This window comes from Sturnus vulgaris, chromosome 3, assembly GCF_052056855.1.
Source record: "Sturnus vulgaris isolate bStuVul1 chromosome 3, bStuVul1.hap1, whole genome shotgun sequence".
Taxonomy (NCBI): domain Eukaryota; kingdom Metazoa; phylum Chordata; class Aves; order Passeriformes; family Sturnidae; genus Sturnus; species Sturnus vulgaris.
In genome coordinates, this window is record NC_142245.1 from 65,475,101 (window position 1) to 65,488,035 (window position 12,935).

At 36.3% G+C, this 12,935-nt stretch overlaps 1 long non-coding RNA gene across 1 annotated transcript in view; it reads right to left on the reverse strand.

Moving 5' to 3' along the window:
- Window positions 1–1,921: 1,921 nt before the first annotated feature.
- Window positions 1,922–12,935, reverse strand: part of LOC148224388 (uncharacterized) — a 36,139-nt gene continuing 25,125 nt past the window's right edge. The window contains exons 2-3 of the long non-coding RNA XR_015802507.1: window positions 6,685–6,724; window positions 1,922–4,764 (exon numbers count right to left, since the gene is read on the reverse strand). This is a non-coding gene — a long non-coding RNA (uncharacterized LOC148224388). The remainder of the gene's footprint in view (window positions 4,765–6,684; window positions 6,725–12,935) is intronic.

Sequence of the window (12,935 nt, forward strand, 5' to 3'; positions counted from 1 at the left end):
AGTAAGACATATATAACATCCTGTCAAAGATCTATACTGAGAAAATATTTCCTTTAAATTTTTTCTTTCCTTACTTTAGCTTCAGTAAAATCAAGAGAAACCCTCAAAACAGAGCCTGCTGGGTATCCTGGAGTCCATTTAAAAGCCTTCCCTGAGGCTGTTCAGGTTGTTGATTCCTGCTATAGGCATTAGAGTATGAGGCTACCATCAAGAGCTCCTTTCAGCAAATATTACTGTACTAAAACATCTCCTACTTCCTCAGATAAGTATGAAAAAATAAAAAAGAAAAAAAAGAAAAAAAAATAAATTTTTGGTTCACCGATCTCCAAGTACCACAACTTTTCATAGAGGCTCAAAGTTCTATTTCAACAGAGCCTTTTGGGACAATGTAATTTCTATTCCACAGCAGCACACAAGGAATGATGTGTCTATGCTGTCTCCTGGCAGCGCTGATTATGCTACATCTTTTAAACCTGTTATCAGCTCAGACTGAATACTGATGCCTTTCTGTACAGGTTGGCACAATTTGATGAGAAAATCACATTTTCCTGACTTTAATTCGACCCAATGGCATTTTCTAGTGCACTGAGCTCTCAGTGTCCCCTTAGGGGCACATTTGGGGACAGAATATTTGTGGCAGACAGTGCAACTCCTCCTCACAGTTTCTTCACCCACTGCAATACCTGCAGGCTGGACATGTACAAACTCTTACAGATGCCACCTTTGTGTGAGAAAGATCTTTCCTGAAAGAAGAAATGTATGGTACTGCACTGCAAAAAGTTCCCATTTTGTCTGCCTGTTATGACCAAATATCTTACCTCTTATACCTTTATACCATTGTCTCCCCATCTCATCCTCCCTCCAAAATCAATCCTACAATGATTTACAGTTGCAGAGGATATTGTCTCTTTCCTATAAATCCATTTTTCCTTCAAGAAGAGATGAGAAAACTCCCAGCAGGATGAATGAAATATTAAACCTGAGCAGAGACAATGCTCTCCTGACAAAGTGGTCAGTACTTCATCAAAATATCTGGCAACTACAGAAATTAACTCATATGAGGTTCTGCTACTAAAGCTGCAAAATGAGGACTAAATTTGAACATGGTTTTAGCAATAAGAAATGTGAAAATACAAAAACAAGTACATGCCATGGTACTCTAACAAAAAATGTCAAGCCTTAGGTAAAAAAAAATAAACAACAAAGCAAAACAGGTATTTCATTTGCCTTCCCCTAAAACATAGATATATGGAGTCTCTGGCTATCACAATGCAGGAGTGGAGTAAAAGCAGAAGTGCTAGATAAAAGCTGAAATAGGATGCAACTCTTTTCTGTTCTTAGCCTCACTAAAGGCTTTGTTAGTAAAAGCCTAATATCCATTCTAGAATCAAAAATTGAATTCATCTGAAAAGATGTAATGCATTTGGCCTCTAGTTCCCTTACACTCAATAAATAGACACTTCAACTGCTATGAAAATTGTTTCAGGCCACATCTAGAAAGCACAGCCTACACTACAATAGACATTTCATTATAAAAGCAAGTGATTTTCTCCAATTTTTTAGGGGAAGCAAAGTCATGACTTCAGACTTATGCAACATTTCTGATTTAGCTAGCAAGAGCACTATAAACCCAGATGTTGCTACCATTGCAAGGAAGTGAAGCTGACTTATTTATTGCATCTGGTTTCCTTTGGAACTGATATTCTACCTCAGGAGGTGTAATGATCAGATCTGCAAGGAATTAATCTGACTAGGGTGAGTAAAGATGGCACAGACTGTTTAGTCCTTAGCACTTCAAAAATCTTTCTTCCCTGCTGGGTTTTCAGTCAGAAAAGAAGTGAGCAACTTTCTTCTATTTGAAGTGCAATTAAAAGATTTCCACATTGGAATGAAAACTAGCCAAATCCCTTCATTGGAAGCTAAATTAAATTATTATAGAGACTATGCTAGATGAAATTAAATGATGATAGAGACTTTTGCTGCCACTAAATCTATGACCTACCAAGCCCACAATGACTCCATAGATGGCCAGACACATACTGTATAAAAAAAAATTGGCAATGTCCTTGATAAGATGAAGTCCTCAGTACTGGATATAAAACAAACCCACCTCCACAGAAAACTTTGTCTGCAGTCACCTTTTTTGTTGTTGTAGTTGAGTAATAAATAAATCAGTTAAAGAATAAGGCTTTGTCACTGAAAAGGAAACTGTATAATCCGTATGGACAAAACATAGCATATGAGGAAAAATCTGTGTTAGCATTCCTTGTCAGTCCATATGCCCTGCATGGTGATTCCATATGGGTTACCATCCACAAAGCTCCCATTCTATTCCATGCTGATTGCACAGAGGTGGACTACGATGCCTGTGGCCAACAAGCATGTATAGTAAGAAGAGATCTACTTACTGCTAAGATCCAAGATCCAAATAGCAGGTATGACATCAAAGAGCTTGGCAGCAAACATTTGCTCAGGGAAAATGTACTGCTTCTGGACATCCAGTCAACCCTTTACTTGCCTCTTTATTGCTGTGTGAGGGCCCTTCTTTGTTTCTGCCCCAAAACCCAAACCACCACATAGTCAAAGAGCCATGCAACTTGATCCCAAATCCATCCCAGCTCCAGCTCCAGCAATGCACAGAATATAGTCTTACCTTCAAAACTGCCAAGAAGATGGATGGATGATTTTGAGGGAATTAGAATGTACGTGTTCAGGCATTCCTAAAAAGCATAAATTCTCTAAACGAACCTAGCTGTAGGTAAATTTAGGATTAAGAGACCTTTGGCAGTATGGATTAAAGCACCAGTAAGAAAACAGCTTTTAAAGAAAAGCCACAAATCTTCAGGCTAAACAAGTGATTTGTGATCACGTACTTGACCATAACAGGCCACACACCTCACCTGATGATCCAAACTTGCTCTATTTGATCTATAAATCTTAACATAAGGCTTGAGCATTAAGGGGCTTTCATGTTTCTCGATGGCCATGTTTAATTGCCTGCCTTAAGGAAACTGAAAAGCAGCAGTATATTCCCTGTTACGGAAACACATTTGCTTGGACTCTGCCTTTCTGCAGAGTAGCACACATTTTTCTGCTACTTTAAGCTACTTACTTTCAGAAATCTCAGTTGCTAAGTGCCTCTGTATTTCAGACAATTTACCTTTAAATTTGCTTTAAATTAAAATAAATACCAAATTGACTGGATATCTTAGATCTCTCACTAAAGTGGAAAAAAGTTTAGGGTTTTTTTTAATATTGTTGAGGTTTTATTTTTTCCCCCCTCTTTCTCTAAGAGCTAAAATGTTCTTATTTCTTTATTAAACCAAGTTTTCGTTGTGCTCCATTGTAGCCATTTAACTTCTTCGTTGATACATCCCTGCCTTGCACCTACAGAGTATGTTCTAGCACAGGAAAGTACCAATAGCTCATTAGTGTACGGATAACCTACCACGACTCATTCTCATCCTCAAATGCATTTTGCAGAAGTAACCTGTTTTTTTGATAATTTTTTTTCGAATTTATTTATAAATGCATGAATTTACCAGAGGAGAACTTGAACATGCAACTGTTAAATGTAATAGCATAAAATGAAAAAAACTGTCCAAACCGTAATCCTTTTTTTTAATACAAAAAAGAACACAATTCTCCTTAAGAGTATTAATTTTACACATACTTTTTTTCTTATTCCTACTCATGTGTCAGAAAGGTTGGCCTATACTTCTGGGTTTGTTCTTTTTCTTTTTTTTTTTTTTTTTTTTCCCAAAATGGTCTTTTTTCCATGAAAACAAGACTTTCATATGAATTATCACTGGTTTTAATTAGTCATAGGATTCCTGCTATACCAAACATCTTGTTTGGTAGTTCTAAAGGACAAAAATATCATCTTCTTCCTTTCAACCTTCACAATGAAGCAAAATGCCCCACTGGATACATATTTTTCATAATTTCATCTACTACTTATGAGATGACAAACCTTCCCACTGATATACTGATCTCTGTGATCTCTGGGGACAATACAGTCTGTATGTGAGAATAGGACCAATAAATAAAAGGAGATATTCATCAATCTTGCATCATAGTGACACTGCAGTGAGTCCATTATGACCTGATAGAAGTTACTTAATGGCTGCACTTAGCCCACTTCTCCTGTCCATTCCTGTCCATGACAGAAGGCTAACACTCTTCTGCCTTATAAGAGAGTTATGATACTAAAGTAATGTAAACACCTTTCAGATAAATACAAAGGTATAATCTCCAGGAGAAAAAAAAAAAAGGGAACCATACTTGTTATTTCATGTTAGATGACAGTATGGATTTGTTTCTAAAAAAAAAAAGATTCCTAGCAGCTTACCAGAAAGAGGCATTTTATGTAGTGTAGTCAAGGTTTTCTTTTTACAAAACCTTTTGGTCTGTTGAAATATATATTGAAATTCTCCCTAGAACATTTCTTGCACCAGAGAGGAGTAATAGCTAATATTTTACTTCTCTAAGTAAAAAAGAGTTGCTACTCTCCTCCACATTTTAAGAGGTGGAAAACAGATAAATAGCTAGTTGGATTGAAGAAATAATGCATGAGCAGATGAACATTTTCTAATATTTTTTTACTACAGGCTTGTTCTTTCTGTGCAGTAGTTCCAAAGGTATATTCCACTGTAAGAGGTAAGTCCAAGGCTTAAGCACAAAACATACTACCTGCATTCAAATGAAATATAAATGACTATGTTCTGATTCATTCTGCGTCCTTGCACAGTTATTGGGAAAGGCCTGAAAGAGAAGATAAAAAGAAAGTCATAACCTTTCTTTTGTATTCAAATGATATCCCACGTAGATTACAGGTACCCTTTTTAGTTTTCATGACCCTCCAACCTACAAAACTGAATTAGATCCAAGATTCTTTGAAGGCACATCAAGGTTTCTGCAGGACCCTATCTATTTCATATCATTATAATATGAACTCACTCTGTCATGTTTTCTGAGTAGTATTTTAATTACATCCCATTTCTTTCATCACTAAGATCTCTAGTAAAAACTTCTTACTAAAACTCAATACTCCTGAACTTCAGGGCACAGGAATCATTTATACAGCACCAGCCTTATTTTAAAGGCTGTCTCATGTCATATAGATGAACATCTGTGTACTAAAAAAGTTTTAGTATTTCCAATCCAAGAAGGCCCACAAAATGCATGTTCAGTCAGCTTCTGTGAATGCAAGAAGAGTTTTAAAGTTCTACATCATCACTACTCATCTAATTAAAATATGTAGAGGGGGAAAAGAAACAAAAACATCTTCAGGAAAAACTCAAACAAATGACCAACAAAAACCACAAAAGAGGTCAACAGTGTTTCACTTATAATACTAATACCTTCTGAAAAGCAAGTACATCGTCCATACTTAAAAACCTGAGTGATTTAAGAAGGTAGGTTTTCTCCCTGTGAGATTAGTTCTCACTTGCTGCAGTGGGGAGCTCTAGTGTGGTGCACATGGGTGTTTCCTGGTCTAGGGGAATGTCAGAAGAGCAGAGACTCCTGCCAGGAGCTCACAGCTTGTGCCACAGTGGTAAATAAGACCTGGGTGAGGCCAGAAGCCATGGAAACAAGCTCCCCAGTCCTATAAAAGAAGTCCTTGGGGAGTGCCCGTAGCCAGGGTGTGGTGTGTCAGCAAGGGCATGGAATGACACCTGGAGCAGCAAGGGGCACAGGAAGGGCACTGAAGCCCAGACAGCTCAACCAAGGAGCCCTGTTACCCACTGAGCAGAAAGCTGCTGCCTCACCAAGATCTGCACCCACCATGACTGATCCAGATGCCTAGACACTGCTCCAGTGGGAACACACTATCACCCAGGTTTATATTTGATATTGTGAAAAATTTATTTATCAAAAGGGTTATCAAGCTGCACAGAGAAATGATGGAGTCACCATCCCTTCATGTATTTAAAAAGTGCATGGATGTGGCACTTAGGGACATGGTTTAGTGATGGATTGAGAGAGCTAGGTTAACAGCTGGACTTGATGATCTTAAAGGTCTTTTCCAACCTAAGTGATTCTATTCTTTGTAACCTATTGAAATGCAAGATTTCTCAGCAGCTAATAAATTATCTTTCAAAATATTCTCTGCCCTCAGATTTTGCAGGTTAGCATGTAAATCTTCAGGGATGAAATCAGAGTAGTTTGATATATCAGTTCAAATCTGCATAGCCTGTACTGAAATGACATCTCTTCCATGGACCTGTAAAAAACCAGTTCATTGTAGCATCCGAGCATTTTTCACAGTCCCTGCATAAACAGTGTCCAGTCTTTCACTCATGTTCCACAGGAATGGCTACAGAATGTTTTCTTTTAATGGGGCCTGGGTTTGGATTTTCTTTAGTGAGTGGTACTGAACTTTAAGCCCTGCTCATGGCTAGTTCAGAATATTCCTTCACTGCATTGGGCCAGAGCCAATGAGCTCTCTCTTCCTCCTCTGCTCTCCTGTAGAAACCTCTGTTTTACCTGAACCAAATTTTGGGACAAGGTTTCCACCTTGATACACCACGTATCAAGGAATGGCTTTGAAAATACAGTCTGGAACAGTGCTGAATCCCCAGCTTTGTCTTGACATTCTATGGGAAGCCAATAAGCACATATAAAAGCTGGTCTGATGTGCACTTTGAGGGCTAACTCCTTCACAAACATAAATGCTATTACCTCAGCTGGTATTCCTCTGGATGGGAACAGGTGGGGGCCCCTGCAAGAGACTCAGGACAGAAAACATTGAACGCTATTTTACAGCATCTGCAGAGCCACAAATGTGTCTGCTACCAGATTCAATTACAGCAATCATCCTGAAACATCCCGTACTGGAAAAACTGAACACACCATCTCTCCTGTTCAAATGAGGCAGGGAAGAGAGATATGCTGCTCTCACTGTGCCTGTTGTCTATCCATCCTCTCATAAGTAATTTATCAAGAGCATTTTATGTGTCCTGGGATAAGGGCCAAGCACTATGAATGTCAGTGTCTACTGACAAGGTAGATAATGCAATATCTTTTATTGGGCAGACAAATAAAAGATTATGCTTTAGCTTTCAGGTCAAAAAAGCTCTGTCTTTTGGATGTTGTCAGTATTTCCAGAATATGGCATTTAAATGAGGCAGCTGATTTAAGGCATTTCAGCGGTACAGCATCTATCACATCTTAGGGCTACGTCAAAAAGAAAAGCCTTCTAGGAGAAAAAGACAGACAAGATGTCTATAGGTCCTATTTCCTGTTTCAGAGAACCTGTTCTGATGTCTCTAACCTAAAATTATTCTATGCTTTTATTCGAAAGTGCTATACAGCCTGTGTAAAAATTGCAAAAATAAAAATCAGGTGTGGAGAAATTACACAAGGAGAAATTACACTGTCTAATTACTTTGAAAATGTCTCAGGAAACCTGAAAAAGAAGCAGAAGATTCTTATAACATCTTCTGATTAAACTGATGAACCTTGAGAGGAACAAAGTGAGACAGAAAGAAGCATTAGAAAATTAACAAATTTCTTATGATGCATAATGAGCTTTTTTGGTGAAGGTTCATTAAAATCAGATCACATTTCAGTAAAGATTCAAGGATGGGAAAGGCAAGAGTAAAATTTTTAAATTTCCAAAATGGTGCTAAAAGTATCTTGCTTTCTGCCTTTGAAACTTGGAAAACTGTAATTGTCACAAGTGCAGATGAAGTTTTCACCTGTCTTATTCAGAAGAGTAATATAAAATGTTAATTTTCTGAAACAGTATATAAGAATGGCAGAACCTGAGAATAGAGGCATTCTCAGTTCTAAGCCTCTGTCAAGGATCAGAACCTGGCAAAGAAGTCTAGACAAAATTCTGACTAGGGCCCCTCTGTAACCTCTCAGCAAAGCTGCAGCTGGCCAGGGAAACTAGAGCAAGGGTATACATTCCTCCTTCATCTGAAATCCCTCAGCCTGTGAATAAACAAGTTTCCTTAGGAAAGGATTGCTCTTAGGCCTTCAGCCAGTAAGATGTCTCTGGCTGTTTTTCAGATAATTTCTTTCACTGATGCATCTTTGGGGAGATATGGCACCATTTTTTTTATTAATAACTCCTGATGCTACATGTGAAAATAACAGATTATTCTCATCCTAGTTAATAGTGACCACCAAGCCTCATATAATTTCCATTGCTTTATGATCCATTTAATGCTTTTATACCTCTTCTGGTATTGTCCCCAAATCCCTTTCTCTTCTCGCAAGACTTAATTTGACTGCAAACCCCAAGATGATGACAAATCACTGCACTTTTTAATCTTTTTTTCAATGGCAAATTAGTACTCTCTCTGCTAAAAGATGGCAGTAAGCATTCTTTAAACAAGCTCCTTTAGTTAGCAGTGTAATAGAAGAATCACAGCTAGCAATATGCAGTAGCTTTAAAACAATCATATAAGGACACTGGCTCACCAGTACCTTGGCTTAAAAGATTTATGGAACCCTCAAAATTGGGAAACTGCTTAACCTATGCTATACAAATGGAAATTTTATATCTTGAATGCACAAAAAAATTCTGTTTCTTTACAATGAAAGCAGAAGATGTAGTTGTCTAACATCTTAGACTCAAAAACCTGTCACTAAATTAGAACAAATTAAGAAACATAATGCACCTGAGAAACAGTCAGTACCTTGGATTTTGTAGTTTGCAGATTAAACCTTCCTATTATTTGAAATAAGTGACAAAGTACTTTCCAACAAACCAGCAGACATTTTTTCTCACATTCTTATAATAATCCCTCTGATATTACCTAAACATTTTCTAATATATTACTTATGTGTTCAAAGTGTTGATAACAATTAGCAAAGCAGCATTATAACCAGTATTATTTGTTTTGGTGTTTGTTTGATAGATTTTTTCCCCAGAGGTCCTGAAACTTTTAAAAGATAAGTAAAAATCGTAATCTGATAGAATGGAAGTCTCAAAAGAAGAAAAAGAAACATCATCTTCAGGTTAGAAATTCAGATTTTCAAATAGAACAGCTAACTCTTTAGGAGATCAGATGGTCACAATAATTTTGGTAAGGTTGCCCTTGACCTAACTGAGAATCTGCCCCACTTTTTAACACTGGGAAAAACATCAGGACATAAAATATTCTGCTGTTACTAGAGGCAAAATATTTCTTAGTCGACATAGAAAAGGTGTATCTACATTGCAAGAAAAAGGATTTCCAATGTACTGTGTTCTAAAGATGGCATAAAAACATTTCTAAACTTCTTCATAAAACAACATGATTATGATTATGCATGATTATGAACAAGGGTTTGGTGCGAGAATTTACAATCAAGTTTAGAAGCTCTGCAAAGATACTGTAACACCCCTGCAGACACAGCTCTTAAGATTTCTCAGCCTTATCCAAATATCCAACTCTCTTTTTTTCTGGGGATGACTTTTAGAAAGATCATCCTTTACTTCCTCAGCACTTCAAGCATTCAGCGTTGATATAATCTTGAAGTACATATGAAAGTATTCCAATTTAGAAGTAAGCATCTTTTAAATCAGACATGGATAGGACTTGAAACAAGCTAAACAAATAAGTGGCAAATGCTGATTTCTTAGCATTTTCACTTTAATATTTTATGCCTTCTTGGTCAGACATGTCTGTCAAATACTGATTACAGAGTTTAGTGAATTTCTGTCAGTCACTGACCTGTGAAATGCGAATGAACAGATGGGATCCTGTCATCTGATGCTACACACCATGAATCTCACTATCAGTTATGTTTCTAGTCCTAACTTTACATGTCTACAAATGTGGGTTCAAGGCTTAACTTCAGGATCCGTGTTTGAACCTTTTTCAGTATACATGAAAATATTAGCTGTGTTCAGTTGCCCTTCCTGAAAGTCTGACTTTTCTTTCATTGTTAACAGTGAAGCACTGAAGTTTTGAAAACAGCAGAGACAAAGCCAGTGTGAAAGTCTTCAAGGAACAATAGGGTTTTGCACCAAATGCTGTACTTGCTTAAATTGAAACCCATTTTATTTTGGAAAAGAAAGGTTTTCCTATTAAGTGGTTTATATTAAGATTACACCAGTCTTTAAAATTCAACAGGTTTTACTATTTCCTGGTAAGTTATTTTAAAAACAATTTCAATCTGCTCCAACTACTCAGATAAAGTGGCAAAAGTCTGCATTTCTTAAAATAAATTGTACAAATACTCAGCTTCACTGAAAGCTTTATCTGTCATAAAAGCAACAGTTTTCTACAAGATATTTGACCGTTTATTAAAGTTACTGAAACTCCCCTTGAAGACATAGATTTTTTTAACTTTTATATGACTGTTCAGTCCTTGCTGGTAAAACACTTGAAAAATAATGGATGTTCCAATCTGCTGAAGGGCTCAGATTTGGCTGATGACCTGATCTGAAACTTAGCATTGTCTTCTTCTGAACAGTCCTTCTCTCTGGTTTATGATTAATTTATATGCTTCCATACACAGATCCCAAAGGTCTTCCAAAATTACTTTTACCTGTACAGTATTCCAAATCCTCTGTCTATACCATGTGCCTGCCACTCACACTTCTGAACTTTACTTAACTTAGCACCTGGTGAACATAAAAATCTGTTTGATGAAAGTAGAGACACAGCTCTTGACATTCATGAATGTGTGACAGCAGCTTTCAAGACAATGCAACACAGCTCACTTGACAGACTTCAGAGTTTTAGCACTCACATTAAAAAGTGATTTAATTTCCACATCTTCAGAGAGCAAACATATGCTTCCAGTCTGAACAAAATCAAGTTTGCGTTAAGAGAAACATTTAACAAGAGTGAAGATCCCAGCGTTTATCCAATTCCTCTTGTGACAGTGCAGGGGTGCTGGAAAGAGAGAGGAGAGAAGGAAATACTCTGCCCTGTAGTATCAGCTGTGCCACTTGGCTCTTCCTGAGACAAGAAAGTCTTTTCAATGTTTTAGAGACATAATTGGAAATAAAGCTCTCTCTCTTATGCAACTAAGTATCCTACCTAAGAGGAGTCTGGAGATCTCTCATCCATGCAATGTTAATAGAAAAAAAAAATGGGGGTGCCATGTGTTTCAAGACTCCATTTGTCAATACTGAGAATAAGTAAAAATCCAAAATAGCTGGAATAGTGGAAAATATTTATCGGCTTCGTTAATAAGCTGTATCTCCACGGAGGAGATTTATGGTTGTTTAAACAAATAGACTACTAGTTTTATTCTGTGGAGACTTAAGTAATAGGACATGCATACCAAGTCCACTTCACAGGCTGAAGGCTATTTTAAAAGCCAGACTATACACACATTTCTGAAATGTCCCTCAAGACAGCACTGCAGTCACAAGTCTCAGAGCACAGTAACTCTTCTTAAAGTAGCATTCTTCTACAACATGTTAAAAAGAATTAATATTAACAAATAGAATCTAAAAATGCAATATTTATTAATATTTGCTTTTTATATGTCCAAATACACTATTTTATGCCTTATCTGTTAGGTACATTTCTGTATTCTCTCTCAAATTTTGTTGAGTTCACATTCTCAATATTAAGTAGCACTCAATGCACAAAGTGCATGAAGTAGAACAATGCAAGGCAATAAGATGAATGAAGAGGCAATACAAATAGAATGAGCATGCCAGGAAGTTTTCTGCCTGCTTCAGACACAGTTGTTTACTGTTCAATGTGCTCAGCAGCAGTGTGGGTGTTTGTCAGCTGTGACATAAAAGCAAAATCTTGATTACTTTGTTCTACTGGTAACAAATGCAACATGCAATAATTACTAAACTCACCTTAAATTTTCTACTACTTGACTATCCAGTGAGCAGATCAATAAGTTAAATATGTTTGGAAAAATTTGCAGTGCTATAAATACCCAGGATTATGTATTTTAACTGTTGCATGTCTATGCAAATGGATATACTGCTGGATAATTTTCTGTTTTTCAAATTTAAATGGATTCTGGTTTGTTTGGTTTTTTAAAACCTTAATATTTTTTGAGATTAAAATGTTTACACATATTTAGTACTCTGTTAGGAGCTTTTAGAACAGAGAAAAGTTGGCTGCAGGTATCAAATTGTTTCAAAGATGCAACTATTAATCAATCAATTTAACACAGCCTGAGAATATACAGAGGCTTGTGAATTATTGTGCAGAGGCTCAAAAGAATTATACATTTGGTGATGATACTCAGTAGTACTATACAGAAATGAAAAAACGACATATGTTTTTTAACTCTAAAATTGATTTTTAAAAAATATTGTATGGAAAACTGAAATTTCTTTATACTACAAAAGAAAATTTGACTCCTAATTGAAGGAAATATGTTCCCTTAATCACAACATGCAGAAATTTAACATTGATTAAATTGTTTTGTTTTTACACTACAAATAAAGGGTACGCATTTATGCATAGCATGAGCATTTTTAAACTGTCTCTAAAGCAGATGAATAATATTAATTTTCACCTATGGAGCCAGCAGTAAAGTTTCCACTTAGATAGCCATGACCCAAAAAACATAAAAGCACAGATCCATTCTAGCCAAAGAAGAGATCACTGCAATTCCCCATTCTGCCTTTTTAAAAGGGAGAAATAGTATTGAAACTACTTGTGGCTGAGAAGCAAATTTTTAAATTAAAAAAAATCTGAAGAGTTGATTCTGTAGCACGATGAATTTCTGCCATGTTTAACTTAGAAAAATCCTTCACATGCAAGTGTTTTGCACATAAAAGGTGATTATAAAATATGTGATAAAATAATAATTTACTTATTTTAAACTAGGACAATCACAGTAGAATTTGAACTATATAAACATATAGTGTTTATAAACATATAATAGTGTTACATTAGCCAGCTGAGTATTTTTTATTATTTAATAGTTATGGGAGCTCACAGATATTAGGTTACCTCTAGGGAGATAAATTATTTTTCCATGATTTCAATAGAAACGGATTAAAA